Here is a 26,281-nt window from a genome sequence, read left to right on the forward strand (position 1 = left end):
CTCAGTTATATTAGTAGGAGTTGCATTCAGTAAACCACTAAAATAAATTATACATTTCTTTCTGAAAGCACTTTAAGACACTGAATACCTCTGTGCTCTCTCCTCCTACACACACACACACGCACACACACGCGAGTAATTGTTCACAATGAGCTTAGAAGAATATGGAATCACTTTCTCATTAAGTGGCCACTGAAACCAGGATGAAGCTTACCAGTAATTTAAGCTAAATTTTAGAGTATGCTTTTGCTTTCCTGGAAACTTGAAAAAAACTTTCTTTATCAAGAACTATCAATCATTGTCATCAGTGTTAGTGGGGTCTATAAGAAGCATAACTGGAAAGCCATTGTTGGCATAAAGGTTTTTTGCTTTGTTTCGTTTTAATGTCCACATATACAAACTAGAGTGCAAAGTAATTGTTTCACGATTTACAACCCACCAAACTGAGTAACTTTTTATCCTCCGCTGACTGCTTATTTTTTAAGAAATCAGATTTTGGGAGCTCAGATTCAAAGGGTTGGGGTGAAAACTTTTCACTTACAGTCAGATATAAAGTGTGATTCAGATCACCTCCAATTATTTTAGGATCCATCAAATTCGTGTGCAAATCTTGAAAATACACGCACGTGCACACCTGCAGTTCAGGTACCATATACCCTTGCTAAGACTAAATGTTCATTAGCACGTATAACTTGGCTTGGGGTTCATGCCTGGGGCCTCAGGAACATGACCCAGCCCATCTCTCGGCTTTGCTGGCGGTTATTTACGAAGCTCGGCTGCTGTGTTTTTATTTCATATTATGTACGTTATTGTCTTTATCTACTTTATTGTAAGCCGCCCAGACTCACTTGTGAGAGATGGAGAGCTCTATAAATCAAGTAAGCAAACAAATAAATAACGATGAGTATTCTAAAAATAGATAAATAAAACCTCTTCCTATGATAATTTTTTCTTCCACCATCACCTTAGAAAATCTACTAATTAAAATCACAACCCCTCTGTACCTACTCTACCTACTACTTTACTGCTCAGCCTTTCTGTAAGATGTCTCTCTCTCTGGAAGCATGCAGATCTCTCGCAAGAAAGCAAATTAAGTTCTCATTTTTTAAAAAACTTAGATAATATCCTTGCCAATACCCCCAAGCCATTAACATTACACGTTATAAATGAAATTGCAGTTAAAATGAACTCTTTTCTTTTCTTTTCTTTTCTTTTTTTTTCCTCCCATAATCTATGATTGATGGATGTATTCACTGTAGTGAGTTACAAATTTGTAGGTGGCTTCTGTCCTGAAAAAAAGGGAACGTATATCTCTTTGCCTATAGCCAGGAATGGCTCTGTGTGTGGTTTTCCTCCTAGGGTTAAACTCTGTTTCTGTCCTGCTTATCTCTATGCGCATATAATGACATTATCAGTTGGAAGTTCATTCATGCATGTAAGGTACAATTGCTGTCACAGCAGGATAAGCATTTTTAGAACAAAAGGCATAACAGGGTGTTTTATTATACTGCAGACCGTATTTTGTACTCATCTCTCACAATGAATCCACTCAGCGCCAGTCACCTTTGAAATCAGAAGTCTCCAAACCTTGGAGAAAATTTCCATACTTTCTTCAGAAACTAGCCATAAAGCTGTTTTCAGTCTTTCTGTGTGAAAACAGTGCAGCCTTCCTTCTTACTTGAAATAAGAAGAACCTTGTGAACATTTCTTTTTCAAATTTGAGAAACTGATCAATTGATAACTATTGATCAATGGAAAGCAATGGTTTTCATGGGGGCAGGGTGGATCAAAGATGGGAAAGTCCATGTACATGTAGTCCTCATTTAGCTACCACAATTAGAACTGGCAACTTGGTCATTAAGCGAAGCGGTCGCTAACAGAAACTGCAACTGTGCTTCTGATCTGACTTCAGCTTTCCTTTGCTTTACCGACCTGTGAAGGCTATAAATGCAAGGATTGGCTGCAAAGTTACTTTGTCATCACTGTACAAACTCGCTGTACGAGGCAGTCACTAAAGGAGGACTACCTGTATGCTACCTGTATCCTTATTCAAACAGATGTGCCAATTTAAATATTGAGGGCTAGTTATTCAAGCCTGACAGATGGGAAGGTCCATACTAGGGTTTTGTAGGATCTGAAAAGGTCACAATTTTTGTTCCCCACACGCAAGTTCAGGCAGTATGTTCTAATGACTTAAAGGTCTTTGAAGCAATATCCATGCCACAACTTTGCTATGAAGCAAATGTTTGCTCTTGTTATGAATGTGGTGCTCTCACAGTAGTAAAGAAAAAGTATCTAATATCTTTCTTTGTTATTTCCAAATGCATGTCTCTAACACAGCTGTTCAGGTAGAATCTGTCGAACTGACTTCTCACAAGAGAAACCCACTTGTGTTTCTATTTTTTTTTTTTTTTTAACTTCTGGCTAAATTGATCTTTGCATCCTGAGCCTTGTCTCTCTCTATGCCAAAGGGAAAATTTCAGTCGTGGAAGAGCGTTGTTCATAAAGCGTCCTTTATACAGTTTCCCCCCAGAATTTAGTTTTACACTGGGCTTTGAAAGTGCAAAAAGAGCTCTTAGATAAAATATTTGGGATGTGGGTCTTCAAAGGGACAGAGGTTGGACTTCCAATAATTCTTATGATCCTGCCTCCAAAAAGCTATAGTCACTGTTCTTATCTCTTCATACCACCTAGAAGGACCAGTCTGTTGACACAGATGCAGTTCAATGCATTGCCTGTTCCATTGTTGCTGGGCATTTTCTGGAACATCCCCACTAAAAAGGAGCTAGGATCAAGAGAAATGGCAACACACGGCCTCCTCCTTTGCCCTCCTTGTGGCAACGACACACGACATCTATTTTAAAAATTCAGCCAAGCAGAGATTTCCCATTTTAAACAACTTATTTCTTTACATGAGTGTTTTCTATGATGTAGTTAAGTGTGCGTTGCTGTATATTCCACATCAATTTGTAGACAAAGGTGAATTGATGCTCAGCAAAGTATAATGCACTGACAGGTTTTCAAACTCAGGTTTAATTTGGAAACACTGTATGTTTTGAAATGCAGCTGTAAAACTGAGATGTTTGTGAGTGTGTATAAATGCTGTTGCTGATCTTTTCACCATAATGAAAATTTCAAATGTTCTTATGGTAAACTAACCATGAAGCATGGTCAGGAATCCATAGTAGCACACAAGGTTTCCTACTTGTTGCTATTTTGGACCACTCATTTAAATAGTATAGAGAACTAGAGGTAACCAACAATACCTAGCTGGAAGGTTCTGCATTGTCTTGGCCCAAGTTGCCAAGCAACAATTATATACCTTCCGAACAGGGAAAGAGGAAATTCAACAGATGGAGAAAATAAGAAGAGCTGCTGAAAGGTTTTGGCCCCCTCCATATTTACTAAAAAGAATAGCATCAAATATGCTGCCTACATGAATGACTGAATTAATAGGACATTAATTTGAGAATAATGAGTTCCTAAAGAACGCCGTTGGAAATCTGTCCCCAAGCCATCACTTAATGCTATCAAACTCCAATCCTGAATCCAGCTAAGCTGCTGAAATCTCATTGGCTTGAATGAAATTTAAGCAACCAAAGGCTGCAGCTTTATGACTACAATCTGGAGAAGTTTCCAAACGTGTAGGAGTTCCATTACAATACTCCATTAATCGATTCATACATTTACATAGTGATGAGCAGATGAGGTTTACTCCAGTTTTTTTTTTACTTTCTTCAGCCCATTCCCTAGTTACCGCATCTTAAGTCCAATGGCACAACGAGGTAATACAGACTGGGGACATCATGGTCTTGCGGTGGGGTATGAGTGCAGATATATGTTTGTGCTTTTGAGCGGGAAAAAAGTGTTGCTTCACTAATGACAAGATATCTTATGACCAGCTTGGTAAATCTGAGGCTCCCACGTTCATTCTGCTGAATGGGGTTTTCTTTCCTGATAGTGGCACTACGTGTGACGCCCTGACAGAACAAGCAAAGCTCTTGAGGAAATATTTAATAGGCCTGTCAAGAGCTATTACATTGGAAAAGTCAGTATTACCTCTAATGTGCTTCCAAATGTCAATTACAGAGGAACTAGGCTGGGGGAAAGATATGTCTCCTTCTCCTCCTTGGGACCACCCAGAGATATCTAAGTGGCCATTATGCCAAACAAAATCTGGACTAGAATGGGTCATAACTTGATCCAATATTTTCATGTTCTTATGAACAGTACAATTTGGGCTGGTCTTTATTATATTCAGGCACTTCCACATACTAACACCACTTTCATTATCCAAAGCAGCAGAAATAATTTGAAAGTAATCCATGTAGAATCTCTGGTTCTTTGAAAAACAAAGAAATAAATAGCATTTGAAATCTGCAAGTAAATTGATTGACTACAAAAACCAAACGTGTGATTGAAACAAGTGCATGGATTCCTTGGGGTTTTTTTTTTTTTGGTATTTTTTTTAAGTAAAAAAAAATTCAGCTGGTTGGAACTATCTGTCATGTCTGGGTGTTGATTTTTACTTTGTAGAGTGGTTTATCAATTTCTGGAAGTACCTTTGTACATCAGTGGAACTCTGAATCAAACAGCAGGTTTATGTTATACACACACACAAACACACACTGAGAATGCTTTTTCCAGCACTTTTAAAAATTTGTTTTCAATTGTTTATCAATAAACACCTGTGCATCACTCATACAGTAAGGTGAGAGGAGGCAAGGAACAGAAGGAATTGAAAGTTGAAGGTAGAAGCACCTGCTCCTTTTCAGGAATGAATTTTAGAATTCCTCCCAGGCTGAGTAAAGCAGGAAAATGATGAAGAAATCAGATTCCTTCCATTTCCATATCAATTATAAATGCCAGACAGAAACAGTTACAGAATCCTGATTATTTTTCTTGAAATAAAATATACAGTAATATTATAGGGAGTGTATGATAGATATAGATATAGATATACACACAATCACACACACACACAAATATTTCATAGGATAATTACAAGGATATATATGTCTTATTTTATTTTTTTTAAGAAAAGGATTTGACTATTGAGATGCTGGAAACAGGTAGTGTCAAGTCCACGATGTCCAACTCTCAGTTCTGAAGCACTCTCACGCAACCAGGCTTGGGTCAGATAAATACTTCTTTATTAAGAGGTACATATAGCTTGTAAACAGAACATTGCTAAAACTAACGCCTTGGGTAAACCTCCCTCTATTTATCCCCCCTCCCCTTATTGCCTGGCGTCCTGACTCCTCTTCACCTGTTGTTGAGCTCTCTCCTTCCTCCCCGAGCTTCTTCATGGTTCTTTGGGCCCCAGCTGCCTGGCCGGCAATCAAGCCAGTCTAAATTGCCCATATATGGTTAAGCTGCTTCCCAACACCCCTTACCACCATTAACAGCCACCCCCCTTAGTTACAAGTGGCAGAAACAAATCAATCCAACTCCCAACGAATGCAATACAATGGAAAACAACACAGTTGGGTGATGCAGGTTCTGACAGGTAGTTTGCTAGAAAGATTTGGCCCAAGTGTAATTTTCTTTGGCATCTAATACCAATTTTTAAGATTTTTTCCCCACTTTCAATTATATGAGAATTTGTTTATTGCCATCCTCCGGTAATGCTAGAAAGGCAAAGGACCAGCTTTCTTTCTTCTAGCACTTCTCTCAGTACAGCAACAACTTTCCATCTTAGTTTAAGGAGCTGTATGTTGGAATCCTTCATAGCAGGATTTTTAAAAAATTAGAGTACCAGCCAACAATCTAACTGACTCTGCTCAGAGATCAGCCCTCCTTATCCAAACTGCTTAGGTGAAATCTCTGAGCCATGCTTGATTCCTGATGACTTCCTGGACTCATATAAGGATCTTTTCTCTAAGCTATTTATTCACGTCTCAGTGGAATCAGCTTCTGAGGGGGTGCCCATCCCAGTATTAAGCAGACAGAAGAGCATTTCATCCAGCCTCTGTGTAAACAGGAAACAGGAGTCCACCAGTCCTGAGACAGTCGTGTTGAGTAGTCATCACTTGGTAATATGTTTTTTCTACATATTCTCTTCCTGAAGCCATTGCTTATGCGGCTCTCATTTCCTCTTTATTTGAAGGCTGAAGGTGCATCTCCTGATTATAAAGAGACACACGACTCATGCAGAGACAAATTATTTCTTTTGATAGATGCTTCAGCTCATAGGAGCTGAAATTATCCATTCATTTTCCAGGGTACACTACTTCGTGCCATGTGGATCCAGATGTTGTATTTACCTCCCAGGAACAGAAACTTCATCAGTCCAGATTTTATTGCTAGTGCTCCAGTTATGTTGGGATCAACTCTCAGGATTTCTGGCCAGTATGGCTTGCTGGTTGACAATGCTGGGAGTCATAATCCCTTGGAGGTCAGGAGGACCCCAGGTTGGGAAAACTGGAATCACAAGTTGGAAAGAGGTTCTTTAGTAAAAGAGGGGGAAATGCCTTTTGCTTCTCTCTCTGAAATATGCAGTACTTTTCTACTCTTGTAAGGAATCTCAAGATCCCTCATCTCCATTTATTTATCTATTTGTAAGTTTGGAATATTTACTGCCCGCCCCAGGTGAGAAGATTGCATGGTCCATGAGGGGATTCACTGGGATCACCTTTAGCTTTGCCATATCTTTCTTCACATACAAAGTTTTGCTGATGGGTGCCCAATTTCCTCCTTCCTCCAGCGAATCAGTTTGAAAATAAGTCAGGCTTCCACTCTTAATCACAGTTATAGTAACATTGTCGTGGTGAATAATACAAAATCATCTTTAAGTGCCACAGGGTGGTTTCATTGGAATAATGAGACAATGACTCTAACTTTGATGCCCATTCTAATTATGTATGGTATGTCATTTCCTTCAAAAGAAGTATGTCTAATTAATTGGGTACCAAATGTCATCTATAGGTCACTAGCAGCAGGAAGATCACCAGTGATTCAGTCTCATCCTCAGGCAAGATTATTACTCCTTGGGGATTATGACAAAATGCCAGTACAGGACTGGGCAAGGCTTTTGCACAAATATTACAGATAGAAAGAACACAGACAAAAATGCACTCTTACATGTCATTTCCCCATCCCCTTGTTTTTATTCCTGACCTTAAGCTGGCATATGTAATTCTCCCCAAGTGGGTTACTTATCAACACTTCTGGCTGTAATCGTGCACCTTGATGGGGTGTAAACTGTCTAACTGAATTGTGTACAGGAGTGTAGTTTTAGGAAATTCCAAGCTTCTCATCATAATATTTTTATTGCCCCGAATAGATTTTTTTTTTAAAAAAGTTTTTATTGGAATGTTAGCAGTGTAATATAATCATAATGTCCTTGTTTTGAGTTTTTATTACTCAGAGACACAATATACTGGAGGGAGAGCTATTCTATATTATCTGTTAACTAAAAAGCTCTGGACAAGAATTAGAATTATGTACTAACGTTCTCAAGTTCTGTGAGGTTCTGTTTATTAACTTTCTTTAATTACTGTCTCCTGAATATTTGAACTGAGGTCACTGAGAAGGGTGTTTCAAGTGACATGATAAGACATAAGCAGCATACCTATGGAAAGGAATTTGTGATGACCCATTCATAAGTTCAAGTCACCCCCTGACATATATATATGTGTAGAACTACTTTATAAGTTTGGAACTTAAGTCTTACCCTATCCTCCCCTTCTCTCTCTCTCCTAGATACTCTTCTGAAATATGTCTTCTGATTTTCCAAAAAAATTTCTCCCCTCTGCAAAAGAGGCTACTACTTTAAAATCATTCTTAGGGTGCTTTGGAATGACTTTAGTCCTGATTTTAATAATGCTTTGGAACTGCAATGTTGGGGGAAATGTTGTGTTTTCCTGGTCCCCAACCTACATTTTAAAAAGATTTCTGCTCTGCTCTGGAGTCTCCTTGGCTTCCTTCTCTTACAGCAGAGTGGAAGTAGGGGAGCAGGAAAGAGAGACGTTTGTGCAAAGAACGGCAGGATGTTCACACCCAGCCCCTGTCTACCCTGGAACTGACATTAGTGCATTAACTTGCCTTCCATGATAATTTCACCCGTTTTCTTTTTCTTCAGCTGTTTTGAAAAAGCCATTTCTTTTCCCTAAAATGAAAATGAAGTAGAGAGGGGGGATAATGTACAGTGCAGCAAAAACGTTTCCCTTGTTTTAAGTGTACAGTGGAATAAAACACACTTCCATCATCTCAAACTACTTCTATCACTTTGCAGGGAGAATGAGAAGACTTCTCTGGCTTTTCAAAAATGTTGTGCCACATCGCCAATATCACGGGATTGTCTGATTCAGCCTACCCCTTAGAAAACAGATGGTAAATCTTAAGTGTTTTTAGGGATGGTTTGCGGATCTGTGACTGTAACATACCAGTTATTGTTTTCTTTATTAATGGGGCTCCCATTTTGTCACTTGATAAGCCACCATCTGTTTTTTCTCATCAGAAGTTTGTAGAATGAGCAATTTTGGAAGAAATCACTGTGGCTCTCTGCTGAGGGATTCTAGTTCTGTTAAGCACTTCTGTGTGCTTTTGATTAGCCCATGCTTTCTATGTGCTCTGGAATAGAATATTCCCGAGGGAGTCTGGATATGGAAAGTTCAAATTTGGCTGCAGCAGGTGTGATGTTATAGGTAAATGTTTTTCCAGGCTTTTCCATATTAGTTAGTTTCAGCACCACTGAATCATTACTGTGATGGGGCCCCCAAGTGATATCTAAGACATAATTAAGGCTTTGGTGTTTGTTTACTTTTTGTACATGGGGGGAAAAATCCCTTCCTCAGCCAGTAAAGTGACCCATGTGTGAGATCTTCCAAAAGTTGAGGTCACTCCAAAAACTACTTTTGCTTCATGAGATCCAGTAGTTCCTTCCAACCTTCTCCACAGCCTTCCAGAACTTCATTTTAAGTTCTACCCCGTCTGGAGTTAATTCACTGACTTCTCCCCACTACCATTTCTACTGCTTTTGGAGGTCAACTACAAAACACAAGGCCAGGTTTCAATAGTTAGGATTGCTTCATATCCAGGTTACTCTACACATCCATGTTGCTCTCATTACAAAGACTGTGTGTTGCCATTATAGTAGACAAATAAATGGATGGGAGTAGTAGATAGGGAGCTACCAGCTTTTGTTGTTCTAGACTGTAGAAAAGTCTTTCTACTGACTTTCTAAGCTTTTTCAAAGCCCCTTCTTTGCAGATAACATTTTGTGCATGCACCTACTCACACATTGCTCTGCTACCATGGCTATCTTTACAGTGCTGATTGCAAGTTCAGTACAATGCAGTGGATACTGTGTGTTTTCCATTACCCAGAGTATAAATTGTAATATCATGGATCAAGCATAAATTGTGCAAAATAACGCAGAGCTCAGATGTATCCCCCATGGAGTTCTTGATTTGCCTTTTTACACAATGCCACATCATTGATCTGGTTTCTTCAGTTATATTTTGGTTCTCTGTCCTGCTATCTCTTCATTCCTGGCAAAGCTGAGCTTTTGCTGATCTTGTCATTCTTAGAATGGACTGTCTATCGTAGATGATATTGAGTGAATTTGAGGGAGATTGGCGGTAGAAGCCTTATGTCATATTTTGTAATCTGGAAAACGAATGCCCTCCCAGACTTGTTTGCATGTCTGTGTTTACAACAAATAAATGAGCAAATAAGACCCATGCATAAGAGGTCTAAAGAGTGATTCTGCATTTGTTTAGGATTATACACATGTGCCAGATAAAGCAATCAATATTTAATTACTAATCTATCTCTGAGACTGCACGTCTCTCTTTTTATTGCCAAAGTTTTTCCTCTGCGATAAAACTCCTCCATCATGACCTGAAGTGCTTGTGTTGACAGACTCCTGCTTCAGAATGACAATAAATGCCTTGTTCTTATATTGAGAATCCAAACTCCACAGTTTGGACTGCAATATCTGTTCTTTTCAGGTCATTCCTTTAAATCAGAAATAGCTCTTTTAAATCCAGGATTTAAGTCTCCAGCCAAGCTCTTAGGTCTTCTGGCTTCACAAAAGAAAAATGCAGATCTTGATGCAACTTGTTTTTCAAAGATTGTGTTTTCAGCACAATCTGATGCATGTCTACACAGAAAGAAGCCCAACTGTACTTGGTGAGGTTCACATCTACAGTATGTAAGGTCTTATTTACATATTAGTAATTTGGGGAGGTGTAATACAAAGAAATAGGAATGTCAGAAGGCCTATTTCTAGCCAGCTGTTTGGAATGAACATCTGCAGAAAGGTGCCAACAACCTGTACTAGAATCCATGCCTCTGGACACTTAGTTATGCACGTATAGGTTTCCCCTGCCAGGCATCCACAGTGATTGGTTCTTTTTGCAGCCCTTGGCTGAGTGCATAGTGGATCCTATCAACTCTCCAGATAATTTGACCCATCTAATTAACCCAGAGGGAGTTGATTTTAGGCTCAGTTAGATACTGTCTAGGGTTAAACTGACTCTCCCTCCCCCCCCCACCCCCAGTTAGCTACATCAGAAGACTGGGAATTTAACTCTTCCATCCACCCATCTGTGCTTGAGATAAGAGGCTGCAAGGTCTGGCTTTCACTCTTTCCCCTGTGAACATAGGAAGGGCTAAAAGGTACAGGATTTGGATGGGGTAAGTAAGGCCTCCCATCCTGCCCACAGTGGTCATGATTCTGATTGTGATATCGTGGATTTTTGTAGCCCCCCCCCCTTCTCCCCAGATGGCCATCAGCTACTTAATCATGTGCTACTGATTCACAAAACTAGGTCAGTAGGCCAGAGGAGCAGATGACTCAACCAGCTGGGTTGTTTGGATATGGTTGATGGGTCACCTTGGAGGGAACAGGTGTCATAATCCCATCTCCAAATTACAGCTCTCCCTAGGAAGAGACTTGGTGAAGGCTATATAAGAAGTCACACAGTCAGTAAAAACAACAGGAGCGCAAGTCTGACAGCTGCAAAACCAAGGACAGATGGAAGTCAAACGAGGGAGGGCAAGAACATACACAAGACCTCCCAAATACTGTTTCTAGGGCTTGTCTATGAAGCACAAGCTGCTGGGGCGATGGTTTCCTCCTTTCCAAACCAGCAATAACTTGCCAGGCAGGCTGCCAAGAAGCTCTTCCTCTCCATCTTCCCCTCTCACATCACCTCATCCAATCTGAACCAACAGCAGCAGGGACTCTACTGATTTTCCCTGAGTAGCTGATAAAAGATTGGAGGCGAGCAAGCAACCCAGCCCCGATCCACAGAACAGCCCAGTGATGATGTTCACAACACTCAAAATAGCTTGGAACACTCGGAACAGCTTCATGCTGGACCAGTGTTTTTCAAACTTGGCAATTTTAAGATGCGTGGACTTCAACTCCCAGAATTCCCCAGCCAGCAGGAGTTGAAGTCCATACATTCTAAAGTTGCCAAGTTTGAAAAGCACTGTGCTAGACCAAAAAAGCACATTTTGCTTTGACTTACAAACAAACCTTTCAAAGCTTCCATTTCTTATTCAGGACATTATTTTGATGCTGGAACCCTCTGAGTATTCCATGTAATCACTTTCAATAATGTTTAAATATTGATATTGGGCCAAACCAACCCATCAACTAAGACAAACAAAAAAATAGCAACTCCTCCTGAATGTTTGTGTAGTTTCCTAGTTTCAAGAAGTCCTATAGTTTTCTGAGGAGGATTAGAGTCTCAAGGAGCAGGACTCCAGTCTAAGCTGTTGATGCTAGGTTGGAGGGCTGTGCAATGTTTTGAAGAGGTATTTTGCCTCCACAAAGATTTGCCCTTGAAGAGGTTTTGCCAAACAAGTGAATTTGTGTTTCTTCACCTTTAAGGCCAAGTGCAGCATTTCCATCTGCTGGAAAAAGCTTCTGCACAAAAGGGTCTCTTTGGATTCTTCCAGACTGTTGAGCCTTTGAGGTACTGCAAAGCACGTCACCTTTTCATTTCAGTAGAGAAAGTTGCATCTTTTCTGTGTTGCACAGTGCCTTCAGGAAGCAAGACCAGGTTTTTCCCACCCCGGCCCCAAGACCTAGCACATACTTTGAATATACCTATAATTCCTCCCACATGACCTGGACAGAAGAACCTTCCATGTCAGAAACAGAACAAGCATGTCAAAACAGGTGAAAGTCATGCTGCCCTCATCATCTTGGGGAAACCCGGAGATAGGCAAGATCAACTGGAAACAGATACATTTTGCTAGACTAAAAAGGACAATAATATTGGTTGTCTTCTCGGAATGGAATAAACTTTCAAGGTCAGCTAGTAAACTAAGTGTCAGAACCTTCAGCAATCAAAATTTTAATGTAGTAGCTGCTTGCTTGGTTTCTGCCATTCTTTAGGAGGGAGGAAATGAAAGTAGAAGGAATTGGTATGCTGTCAAAGGCCAGGAAGATGGACTGATATCGGAGGTTAGGAATGTGCAAGATCGTACCTCTGTGAGAAACAGAACTGGCACCTGGAAAGAAGGGGGTGAGAAGTAGGGGGAAAAGTAGAGTGGGAAAAGTGTGGGCTTTAGTTTCAGCAATGCTTTGCTTACAGTCGCATGTATGTTCCAATAAATGAAATCTTTTTCAAACCTAACTTGGGTTGCACGAGATTTTTCTTCACTGGGATTTGAACATCGCAGATCTGACACTAAGTCTGGGGATGTCTTTGCAGCTCATAAGCATGGGGGGGGGGGGGGGAAGCCAGAGCCACAGTAAGAGCAGTGATTGTGCTGAAACTGCTTTGATGCCCTGTTGGGGGTATTGTCTAGAAGCAAAGCCAGCACCCTAGGAGTAAATGTGACCTTGGGATACAGCATGTCACAGCCTGATGCAGAAAGCAACACTGTGGGTTATGGCAAGCAGAAAGCAATCTGTCAGACCCTCACCTTATTCAAAGGGGCCATCATTCTTTTCATTTCCTCGTCTTGCACACCTGGATTGCTTATTGATGTTTGCAAATATGTTCAGCCATTTGCTGCTGATTTAACATCTTTCTAATCACCTCTGGTTCATGCAGACCTTTTCAGAACTATTGATTTGTCAAGTCAGTTTCTTTCTCTCCCACTTTTCCTGGTAGTTGTATGCAATCTAGTTGGCATGGCTTTTTTTCTATAAATATCCATCCAACTCCATTTGCCTGGTTTATATTGAGTTCTAGAGTGCATTTACGAGGTCTTGTATAACTGGCGTTTGCAACTGAGAAACAAAGACAATATTGTATTTCAGCTCATGAAGTTCTTCGGGGTTTCTTTTGCATCCATCTGCAAGGGGGCTGGGATTTTTGGCTATGGAATCACAGTCCACCACAGTGAGATTAAATTTGCAGGATATTCCACGCCTTCCAATTATGTGACTAAGTGAAAAGATCTGCAATCCCCAAAAGTTAAGCAGTCTGGACTGACTACTACTTGGAAGGGAGACCACTAGAAAGCTAGCTGGAGGTTTTGTGTAGACATTAGGAACTGGAGGAGTCTTCATTTTGTAAATGCATAAATATGATATTGTGAGCTTTTGATGCAATTAATTCATAATTCAGTGCTCCACAAATGAATTTGAGGAAGACTCAGGTTTATGCATTTTCTATTCCTCCTCCCCCTCCAGCCTTGCTTTTAAGAAGAGCATTTTAACCCTGAACCAGAAATCGGGGGTGGTTACAACTATTGATTGAAACAGGCCACAATTAGAAACCAAGCTTGGAAATTGGCTTATTTCAGTAAGTCATATAGTTTCCACTTAATGATTGAATATTGTAGTTTATTTTTTTCCCCTTTTTGTGAGATTATTGGAGCTTCGCCCTTGCTCATTTGAGGGGAGCTGGAATGAAAAAGCTCAAGAGTAGCCAGGTCTGATCTCTGAACAAATGTTTTGCTTTTTGTTCAAGCCAGGCCAATGCCTATTATCAGAAAAATCATGCAAGACAATAGATTCTGGTAACGTGCTTTGCCAAAAGTCAGAGTGCCTGAAAATTTATCTATCTGCTAGGCTGCTAGCATTTTGAAAAACTGTTTATACTTCAAGCTCTCCTGAGAAAACCTTGGATGGATAACATAGCTGCTATTTCCTCGTGCAAGGTGCTGATAATAAAAATGTTTACCAAGTCACTTTACGCTTGGCATATCCATTGGTGCTAAATCTCTCTCTCTCTCTCTGAGGTTGTGTTTTCCAAGAGTTTCACAGTTTCAAATCCAGGGTCCAAAATACCACCTTGAGGATTTTAGCTAGTGCCTTAATTTGTCACTTTGGATGGAGATGTTTAAAAATGCAGGCTTTGGAGATGTATTTATTTGCTTATTATTTTTGGAAATGAATTTCTTATTAAAACAATGGTTGTCACCTTCTTTCAAGGGAACCATGGTCAGATTGATAAAAACAGCAACAGGCCCTGCCAGCAAGACCACTGTTATCTGTATCTATTTCTCCACTGCCTGTTAGAACACCTTGACTTGTCTAAATGCAGCACTATTGACTCATGTTATTACACATGATGATCTACACGTTCGCTTGCAGATGTGTTTGTTCCACAGAACCATTGAAAGGGGAATTGATTATGCTCAAAGTAGCATCGAGTTCATAATACTCCATTAAAAGACCCTGTCCTGTGCCATTTGTCATGTATAATCTGAGCTACCAATTTCATGCTGCACCCAAATTAATCTAGGAGCCACCTCATTAACTTTTAAAAACCCTGACTTCCTTGTAGGGTTAATTATAGATCTGTTGTGTTGTTATAAATGTACTATCAACTTTGGATGCGGTTCTGCAGAGTCGCTGAAATGTATTGGTCTACAGACTTTTTCAAAGTAGATGCAGGTTTGTCTTTGTAGCCATTGTTTGCATCCATATTATTTGACCCAGGTAAGAGAAATCCTATCCTCCTAAGCAATCATCTACTTTATCTCAGGTGTATTGGGGGAGGGGGTATGGATCAGTTATAAGTGGACTCATATGCAGGAAAAATGGCTCAAATTGTCTGGGTCTACTAAGATTCCCAGTCATTGTACTGAACTGAGTGAGGAAACAAATTGATGCCAGTGAAGGTGACCTGGATCACTAGGAAGAGTGGCTGTCACTTGTCCTTACACCAAACTCTGCGAAAAGGTTAGGGGACTTTCTGGCAAGGTCCCAGACCAGTACTACCAGATCTGGCTCTATACAGCATTTTGATATTAATCAAGGTCAGCTAGGTACTTCCATCTGTCCTAGATGGGAGAGAAAAGGTGATTAAATCTCTCATCCAGTGATCATGATGTATCCGAGATACATGAACATCATGAGATGCTCTCATTTATTTAGCCAATCTGTCTGGCTTTACTCAAAAGATAGGTACTTAGCTCTGCTGTTTGTTTGTTTTTTTTATGTTGCCAGGGATCCATGGCTGGTATAAAGATATATGTACAAATTAGGCACTAACATATCCATGATATTTGTAATGAAGGGGGGGGGGGACCCATCCAGATGTACCTATATAAAAGAGGTAGTGAGAGAGCAGCAAAACTCAGAAAATTCAGATCCTAAATAACTAATCAAGAACAGGAAGCTTTTACTTCTGTCTTAGGAGAACTGATACAAGGCAAGGGGGCCAACTCAATTTAGCCTTGTCCTTTATCTACCATAGCAGAAGGAGGGTATAACTGGCTGGTTAGCTATCCCGGTCTTAGAATAAGGAGTGGAACATCAGAAGAAATTAGTAATCTAGGAAAATAATTTGAACTAGATGTGATTAGAGTTCTTCTGTTTATGCATATTATGGAATGATTATGCATTGATCTGAATGGTCATTTATGTCCTAGCTATTACTTCATCCGCATCTCTCTCTCTTTCTCTGGGTCTCATGATTTCCTTTCCCCTTTGTCCGTTTAAAGCTAAACTACTTCCTTAACTGTTAATATTCCTGAGAATGACTGTATCTTCTCAATATGTTAGTATATTCACTCCACCAAGACAGTAGCCTAACATGACTTGCAGCTGTGATGCCACAGATAGTGGTGGTGGTGGTGGAGGAGGAGGAGGAGGAGAAAGAGAAGGATCTTCCATTTTCTCCCTCTAAAGTCCAAGGGAAAAATGTATCCCTGAACGAAAGTGGTGGTGGAAGCCTACAAATCAGATATTGGGGGTTGCTACAACAGTAAAGATTGTGGGAGAAGGATTCCCCATGCAGGAAGCCAGAGGAACAAACCTGTTACAGCCCAATGGGTCATGGGCATGCAAGGGTGTATTGCACTCCTCTCTCCCAGACACCTTCTGAATCACTTGCAGGCTTTCAAACAATGTTCAAGGGACTGTTCCATGGAGACGTTCCATTTGCAATTCTGTCCCATTTCTATGAGTTTTAAAACTGAAGCTTTTGGATTGCGTAATGGGAAAATTGTGCTTAAACTCACCACAATAAATTGAAGACTCAGTGCAGGAAATTTGGATAGACTGAATGAAAAGGTAGCCAAGTAGCCAAGAAAAGGGTTAAAACTGCTGCAGAGCCATTAGAAATTAGTGGCACGGGGTATTGTATTGCAATTAATTAACTTGAGGAATGAATATGAGAAACAATCATAAAGATAAGAAATTTGCCCACTAAGAGCATTTATGGCTTTGTTCAGATCATGCTTTGACATTTAAAGTCAGTACTACTTTCTGGGATTTAATCAGCAAAGGTACAAGGGCCTAAAATATTTTTATGCTAATGTACCATATAACTTGGGTATATTTTATGCTAATATATCTTAGCTTGTGAATGACACATCTATGACATTTTTATTACACTTATCAGTGTTCCAGAATCCCAAGACCCTTTATTGTAATATAACTTTCTTCAACCTGCTATCTTCTAAAGATGATAAGATTGGAACTTCTGGCATTGCTAGCCAGCTTGGCAAAATTGGCTGGGAATTTCAGTGGTTGAACTGACCTGACACAATACAACACAACACAATAAGCATCTCATTGGGGAAACTGCTGTGATTTTTTGGCCTGCTCAATCTATGGTTGCCTGCTATGAGAAGAGAATCCCAAGAGAATCTGCACAACAGCCTGGGGATAAAAAAAATGGAAATCTGGTGGGAATATTCAGGAACAGTTTAAACAGGGAGATGTCAGTAATTGAACAAACTACTCAGTTTCCATTATCTTGGGGTGTAGGTGGGTGGGTCATATCTTCACAATGGAATAGAGTTTTCCTGCATATTAAAAACTGATAGAAATTCCAAGGCCACAGCCAGATCCATTTTCTGTATGTTCACTAAGCTTAACTAGGGACTTTTGAAGAAATAAGGAGGTAAATGAAAATCTTCATAAAACAACAACTTGAATAACAGGCAGTTTGAATATTGATCGTTGCTTATTTATGACTAGATTTGTTTATTTTCCCAGCCAGCTGAAGGCAGCATCCGTGCCTCACACTCCTGCTTCCTATTAATCTGCGATGAGGCTTAGGCTGAGAAAGAATGAAAGTCACCCAAGTGAGGACTAGAACCCAGTCTGTCTGGGTTTCTAGCCCAGCACCTTGTTCACTACGCCTAACTGGCTTAGCCTCTATATTCCTGGTCTTTATAGCTAAAAATATTTTTCATAATCAGTTTTTGTGTGTGCTTATGTTTACTGGGATTCTATCCTTGGTATGATATGATTAATAGGAATAAGTTCATAAGATATGGGGAACAATGCCTTTTAATGTAATCTGGAATTTGTTTTAGCATGTCAACTCTGAAGATAGCAACAGGGTATTCCCTGGCACGATCTCTACAATCTGGGAACTAGATCCATGCCACTCCTGGGACTTTGGGAGAGCTGGATGAGTGGCTTTTGGAGTGGCTGGAACCGGGAAGTGGTAAACACCTTATTAGAGGGGGTCATGCCAGATGCCTTGAAAGAGGCAGTACTGTGTTCCCTTCTGAAGAGGTTGTTCCTGGATCCAGCAATTTTAGACATCTACCCTCCTTGGAGAAGGTGCAGAGCTTCAGTTATAAAGTCCTTTAGGGGAGTTAGATTTTCTGGATCTCCCAAGCATGATAAAATGACCTTGCCTGTTTTCCATAATTCCAACATAAATTTGAAATACCTTCATATGTTCTGGAACATTTTCCTGGTGACATATACCAACAGTACATCATTTATAAATAATCTCTTTTAAGTTATAACGTCACATATTTTCTAATGGATCCATCTCTATGTTATAACAATTCTTAGCCCAGTTTATCAAACACTCTTTAATTTGTTCTTCTTCCATTTCAAATTTCAGTAAAAGCTTATACATTTTAGCAAAACATGTTCATCATTTGCACATAATTCAGTTTCAAAGTCTGTCTTATGTTGTTCAATTCCAAACGTCCTTTTGTTTAGATAAACACATATGTATGCTAAATATTAAAATTATGATTCCTGCACCACATGTTGCATCGATACTTTGGCAATCATTAAAGCAAGAGGAAAACAGGAAAAAAAGTCAGAATTTGAAGTATTAAAAATACTTCACTTAAATTCAAATGCTGTCTAAAACACACAAAAAAATCATATATGTATGATTATATACCTCTAAGTATATATGGAAAGTATCAAAGTTCTTATTTCTCAGAAAGCAGACCTCCAAAAAGTGAAAAAGTTGTACAAAATATTATTTTAAAAGGATGTAGAGGGATCTCAAAATTGGGGAACATGATTTTTTCTGTACTAATCTACTTCAAGAAGGTATACAAAGAATTTGCCATTGGAAAATGTTATGATATGAGCCAGAAGATAATTTTATTTCGGTTGTATGTCCATGATTTCTGTCAAATAGAAGACATGCTTTTTTTAAAGTAAATAATGACATTACAGAAAAGTTTAAAATACAGAAGTCATTTCAACTAACTGGAAAGAAAAGTACAGTCCTTCTTGTTTCTGTCTCGAGAAGTAGACACAATTACTCCAAAATATAATTATTCTGGGAAGTAACTGTTTTTATAACTTTGAGAAAGAAATGTGTTAGTGATTTGATTATATGAATGCTATGCAAATGCTATCTTGGAATTATTTTTTTAGTTTATTTAAACTTATGATAAACTTGTGTTTAGTAAAAAGAGAGAAAAACCACTTTTGCCATAAAATGATTTAAAGATAAATACTTTGTGGCTGAGACCTAAGGAATGGATGTTGACAGTGTACTTCAAAATTCAAAATGTATTCAGTAACAGATGAAGCTAATGGCTTATTTTAAACTGAGTTGTAATCAGATTTTTGAATATAGGACAACACCTTATCCCATAATATTAATATATCAATCCTGTTCTTAAAAATGTGAAGATTTCAGCATAGAGTTTACACCAGAATTTAACTTTCTGGTGGACATGGACTTCTGGGGGAGATATGATGAAGTAAAGACTGCTCTGTGAAAGCAGAGCTGACAACCACGGCAAACACCAAGGAACCAGTGGATAGCCTCTCCGGATAAGGAGAGGATGGGAGATCACCCACATGTGCTCCAGATGGTGCTCTCATGAGGAGACTGCAGGACAGTGGCTTTCCACAGGTCTGAGCACCAGATGAGATTAGCCATCTTGCTCGCAACTGCAGCAGAGACTTTTAAAAGACACTACATTCGCAAGCTGCACTTTCTAATCACTTTTAGAAATTGCTCATTAACTGCTTGTAAGCTATTAGAGACCTTCAGAATGACAAGTTTGAAAATGCCAGGTGAGTCTGCCTTCAATCCTGAACTTTCTGGTGGACACTATAATATAGCTTGCTTTTTTTTTTTTTTTTTTTTTGCCAAAAGGGTACCATCCCCTGCCATTTTGAATGCTTCTTTAGTCCTAACTCGCAGGAGCTCCATTAAGGTGCAGACTATCTGTTGCAGTGGGGATCTCTTTTCTGCAATGTATACAAAACAACAATTTTAATTGAATCTAGTCTCATGATACAGTTCACTGACCATTCAACAGCCCAGAGTTGCTGGGAGTCGAGTGACATATAAACTTTATAATTAATTTATTATTATTGCCACTAGAAGGCTACGTTACTACTAGGAAGTTATGCTTAAAAGATGCATACAAATCACTCTTTTTTTTTTTTAACATGCTGCACTTTTCTTGCACATCATGCCCATTGTGAGCAAAGTTTCTCTGAAGTAGCATCTATATCATCCACATTGTTTTTCTCTTTCTCTTTTAATTCCCTAACCTGATGGCTTACATTTTTAAAAAATATATATACAGATTAAAGCAAACAGAATACACCAGCAAGATCATTCAATACAATTTACCTGTAAGACATTGCTGTTACAGACTTCAGTATCTTACATGGCATCTAATTTTATAATCATGACTATTGAAACTCCTACTAATTAGGGTCCCAGGTCTTCTATAATCTTTTATATCTAATAATATTTTTTAGCAATGTGGTTAGTTCGATAAGCCCTTATAGAGGGGCTATAGTCAGGCCAAAAAGAAACAAAAACTAGTCATATGTCAATCACATCCATCAAAGTCTTAAGCACAGCCTTTTCTTCAGACCCATTACCTTTCTGCCTGAACTGTGGCCTTTAAGCTGTATTACTTTTCTTCACCTAATTGGTTAAAAACAACTCAATTGGAGAGGGAAAGTCCCATCAAATCCTCAGGTTAGGGTTTCCCTTATAGGAGGACTACAAGATTGAGCTATAAAATCCAAATGACCACTAGATACAGCCCCAACATGCAGAAAACTCTTTGCTGCCATCTGATGATCATCTGGAGTTTTGATGCTGAGATCTGATGGCTTTTCCTATAGTTGCTTATGAATTCCTTTCTGACCCATTGATTTTCTTGACTGTCCATATATGCTTCTGATACAGATTAAGCTACATTAGATACTGCTCTTGATAGGAACAACACTTTCAACAGTTTAGCAGATAAAATGTTGAGGTTTTCCCCAACCTGATATACTCCAGATGTTTTAAACTTGAACCCTTATATTTTTCCTTAATCTTTAGCTGCTCAGCATACTCCATAGGTGTTCGACATATTTAGGCATGATGTTAAGAACTAACTTGCATGTTTTCTGTTGTCTATTGTTATTGCTTTATTTATCCTTCTTCTTCCTCAATATAACTTTTCTTCTTTGACTTGCCACATTAAAATCTTAATTCTATTTATTTAGTTAGTTACTTCCTTGTGGTTAATACAGCACCCAATTTTTGTTACAATCCGCTTTGCCATAGAATTCTCAATTTGTCATTTAAGACCGTAATACATACATTTCTAAAGTGATGCATGTATGATTATCCTACATGTGTTAGGGAGTATGTGATTTTTTTTTTTCCATTGAAACTCTCACAGGGGTTTGGAAAACCAAATCAGTTCATTTTGGACATCCAAATGGATCTGGAAAATTGTTCCAGTTTTGGTCATACATCTGAGTGGATCAATGAACTGGATCTGATTCTGTTTGGATCAATTCAGAAACTTAAAATGCAGATGTTCATGTATAGAAAGGAACTGAATCGATCCACGTTGATTCAGACAGGTTTGATTTAACTGAAAGCATGCAATTGGTGTAGTGCTCCAGTCCCAAATTAGCCAGAATGTTGATTTTTGTTTGTTTGTTTGGGTTTTTTTGTTTTGCATGGGCTTAATTTCTACCCCTGTATGTGTAAAGTAATCAGCTCCAGAAAGGGCTGGACAGTGATTAATTAGAGTTAGAGGAAACCTTTCCCCATTATTCTTTGCAATTTGTAAGTCTTTCACAGCTTCACTTAGAATCTCCTCCTTTTCCCCACTTGGCCTAACTACTACAGCCCAACTACTACACTCCACTGTGCAGCAACAACAGTTTCTTAGACATGAATCTGTTGCTAATGAGGGTGACTTCACATGTGGAGAACTTATGTTCTCTTAACATCTCTAGAACATTGAACCATTGGTTTAATTGTTAATGCAACTAATGAAATTCAGCTTATGGAATACCCATATGGGTATAAAGGGGAAGTTGATGTTTATCAAATCCCTTTCTACTTAAATTTCTCTCCCCACCTACAAGCCTTTCTGTAGATTAGAAAAATCTCTGCAAAAGAAAGCTGTGGAATACAGGAGAAAATAGCAAAAGTTTCCTTCCTGTTGCTTCTTGCAGGAGTTCTGGACACAGAAGATTCAAGCATTCACAAATGACATCTTCACAAAACTCCTGGGGGCCTCCCCTCCCCCTTCTTCTTGGTAATCACTCTATAAGACCTTTATCTGAAAGAACAATATAGTAGGACAAAGGCTGACAAATGGGGAATTTCCTGCAGATAAATCCACTGCTGCCCAAATAAACAATGCTTTATCTCTTGTGGAAACTGGCACTCAAGTAGGAAGATGAGAAAAAGTACATTTTATATATCTTGGTTGCTGTAACTGCAGTTTGATCTCTAAAAACTTGGCAAGTAGGTCAATAAAGGTAGTGGGCAAAGTTGGTGTCTGAAGCATGGCATAACAGAGTTTGGCCTAAGGAAAATATATGGAGCACATGAATTTTTCAGTGAACCACAATTGCTAGGATCACTGCACTGTCAGAACAGAGAATGCAATCCTGAATGGCATTTTTTTAACAGCACCTTTCTTCAAAGTCCATAAACCTAAAGCATAAATACACAAGGATGAGCACATGGACTTGACAGAGTTGTTCAGCAAGGAACCTACCTCAATAAGACTGAAGAAAACTGGGCATGTATATCACTGAATGAGACATTTTGCAGTTTTTACATTGAACGAAAAATGGTATTAGATCAGTCTTTGCTTAACAGCTCAAATTTCAACCTTCAACTTGAAATTAGATACTTGCTTGCTGAAGATGTTTTCCTTGGGAAGTGTGTGTGTGTGTATATACATACACACACACACACACACAGACACACAAAAGTATATATATGTAGATGCTTATGCTTTGCCTTCAGTTCAGCACCCTCATTTCTCCTGGGAGCTGCTTCATCCCTACCTCTGAGTTCCAGCCGATGCTTCCATCCCCTGGTTATAACCCAACTAGAAACATAAATAATTAATCCTAATATTTCTTAATGGTGACTTCTGATTATGTGCTGATGCCGATGAATGCCACTGGGAGAAAATGAAGGGATATCTAAATTATGCAATGGCTATTATTGCAAAGGAAATCCAAAATTCTCACTTAGAGGTGGCCTTTGGTACTGCCCATCATTCATCTGAAATTGGCTAAATTCATTGTAGTCCTATCACTGGAAATGCCTTATTATAATATCAGTATATTATTCGGAATATCTTATTCTAATAGGAATGTAGATATTAGTGTAATATCAATGTTAGAAAAATTAATTAGTCAGACCTAAGTATTAATAATGACACTTGTTCATTTCATTTTTATGACTGCCTGCCTCCTTAGGCATCACCCAATTATTCTGAGCTTCATTTTTTTCCAGGTGTTTGTTTGAATATGTAAAGACTTTCACATGGATAGGAGATGGGCACAAAACTAGGCCTTGCCCTTTACTCTTTCCAAGCTCTGCTAATTCAGCCAAGGTATCTAAAGGAACGACTTCAGATGGAAAGTGATGAGCAAGGCATTTCAAAACCAGCCTGGGTAAACTGAACCTGCTAGCTAGTATCCCTACTCCCTCCCTTCTCCTTTAAATCAGTGTTGACTCCTGGTGACTCCCTGGACAAACCCTTGCAGTTTTCTTGGCAAGATTTTGGAAGTGGTTTGCCACTGCCTCCTTCCTAGGCCTGAGAGAGAATGACTGGTCCATGGTCACCCAGCTGGCTTCATGCCTAAGGCAGGAGTAGAACTCATAGTCTCCCAGTTTCTAGCCTGATGCCTTCACCACTACACCAAACTGGCTCTCTTATTTATTGTTTAGTAATAAGTAATCATCAAGAAGTTCTAGGAAGTATGCAATCAACCCATAAATGTCTAAGAAAGATTATCCAGCAAATCAGCTAATGTCATTCCATCCTGTAAGCCTGAACCCTGGTTGAAAAGGATCCAGAAAATCTAATTCCCCTGAAGGACTTTGTAACTGAAGCTCTGCACCTTCTCCAAGGAGGGTAGATGTCTAAAATTGCTGGATCTTCAGAAGGGAACACAGTACTGCCTCTTTCAAGGCATCTGGCATGACCCCTTCTAATAAGGTGTTTACCACTTCCCGGTTCCAGCCACTCCAAAAGCCACTCATCCAGCTCTCCAAAGGTCCCAGGAGCGGCATGGATCTAGTTCCCAGATTGTAGAGATCGTGCCGGGGAATACCCTGTTGCTATCTTCAGAGTTGACATGCTAAAACAAATTCCAGATTACATTAAAAGGCATTGCTCCCCATATCTTATGAAGTTATTCCTATTAATCATATCATACCAAGGTTAGAATTCCAGTAAACATAAGCACACACAAAAACTGATTATGAAAAATATTTTTAGCTATAAAGACCAGGAATATAGAGGCTAAGCCAGTTAGGCGTAGTGAACAAGGTGCTGGGCTAGAAACCCTGACTGACTGGGTTCTAGTCCTCACTTGGGTGACTTTGGGGCAGTCATTCTTTCTCAGACTAAGCCTCATCGCAGATTAATAGGAAGCAGGAGTGTGAGGCACGGATGCTGCCTTCAGCTGGCTGGGAAAATAAACAAATCTAGTCATAAATAAGCAACAATCAATATTCAAACTGCCTGTTATTCAAGTTGTTGTTTTATGAAGATTTTCATTTACCTCCTTATTTCTTCAAAAGTCCCTAGTTAAGCTTAGTGAACATATCGAAGAGGGACCTGGCAAAGAATACCAAGGCATTATGTCCAGAGAATATTCAGCATACGGAGAGAGGTGATGACTTTGTTACAGACCCAGAATTCTGCATTGGGTACAGTCCGTCACTGCTGCTGAAACATGATTTTCTTTGTTACGCCTCTACATAAATCCTAGATCTTATTTGAAATAGATTCTAACAGTCGTTCCTCTAGCTGGGTCTTGTCTCCTCTCCAGTCATAAAGAAAGAGTGAGTTGTCCCAGTCTTGTTCCTAGTTTCTTTCCTGAAATACAGCACAATTAAAAAAAAATAAATCAATAACTGCCCCCCTGCCCCCAGCATGGTTATATCCATTTTCTTAAAGAGAGAAGGAGAGAGAAATGCCAACCACATAAGACCTTACACCAAGTCTTTGAGATATGCCGGTCTCTTAAACACGCTTACCAAATGAGTTGGAATTTAGGGACAATGAAGGTCTTTGAAAAAGAAAGGAACTCCTTTTAGGAACTCCTCTATGGGATAAGATGTGGTGAAGAGTCAAGAGTTAGTTTTTTCCTTTCATCTCCTGGAGTGCCAGTGGTATTGTACTTCCATCTTTAGCTTGGACTTTCCTCCAGTATATCTCTGCCCTTGCTCACTGCTGTAGAAATTGTTGTCTTGTGATGATCACTGTTTATTCTTTATCTCACGCAGATCGGCCTCAGTTACCTCATCCCTTTCTGTTTTCCTGAGATAATTCCTATTATTTCCTTGTGCACCTTATAGGAACATTGGCTCCTAGATTTCAGAACATGCCTTGTGCCGTATTCTTTCCTGCTTGGTTTGGTGGGGTACTTCTACAGTGAGTGTTTCATTGGCTAGGAAAAAATGGCTAATTGTGGGTTTGCAGTACAAAAGATGTCCGTGTTGTTGCTGTCTTCTCAATGTACCTGTGAACTGCAATAGCCTCCCAGAGGTTGGTGGGTAATCTAATCAAGCTAAGTATGGATCTTTTACTTTTCCCAGCAGTATCTTAGCTGACTTTACTGCTAATCCAAGTTTCTAGTTCTCATGCTTTGGGCAAGCATTTCTGTCTTTCTGTGGATTGATGGCCAACTGGAAGAGGGCGAGGACTGTCCTGAGAAGTCTGAGTCATTTTATCAGGCCCTCTCCCTTTTCCTTTCATTCCAGCTACTACTGTTCATTCTGCCACTGATCCCTTTGCTTGATACAAATATGCAAGATCAATAATGTGCTATTGCTGCTGGCTGGGGGCTTTGCAAATGACCGGTTAAACTTCTGAGCATGCTGTCACTTCTAATCTCTCCAAGGTTTCCATCATCCTATTTTTAAATACTTGGATCCTGCACTCATGCTTAGACAGTGGTATCTCTCAAAGGGTGTGGTAGGTTCGATCAAATGACTGGATTCTTGCTGCAGCTCAATAAGCCACAATTAATTTTTGACATTGCAGGCCAAGAAGGGTTTTGCTTTTGATCTATCTGGTAAGATAGCTTCTATAGTTGGCAGGGGAAAATGGCTTCTTTTCAGCATGTTGTTAAAAGCTTTGGATCTATACATATCCTAAGTTTCCCTGAGGGTTTTCTAAT

Source organism: Python bivittatus, unplaced genomic scaffold (genome assembly GCF_059951505.1).
Source record: "Python bivittatus isolate LINGU-HERP-01145 unplaced genomic scaffold, Pbiv_v1 ctg000210_np1212, whole genome shotgun sequence".
Classification (NCBI taxonomy): domain Eukaryota; kingdom Metazoa; phylum Chordata; class Lepidosauria; order Squamata; family Pythonidae; genus Python; species Python bivittatus.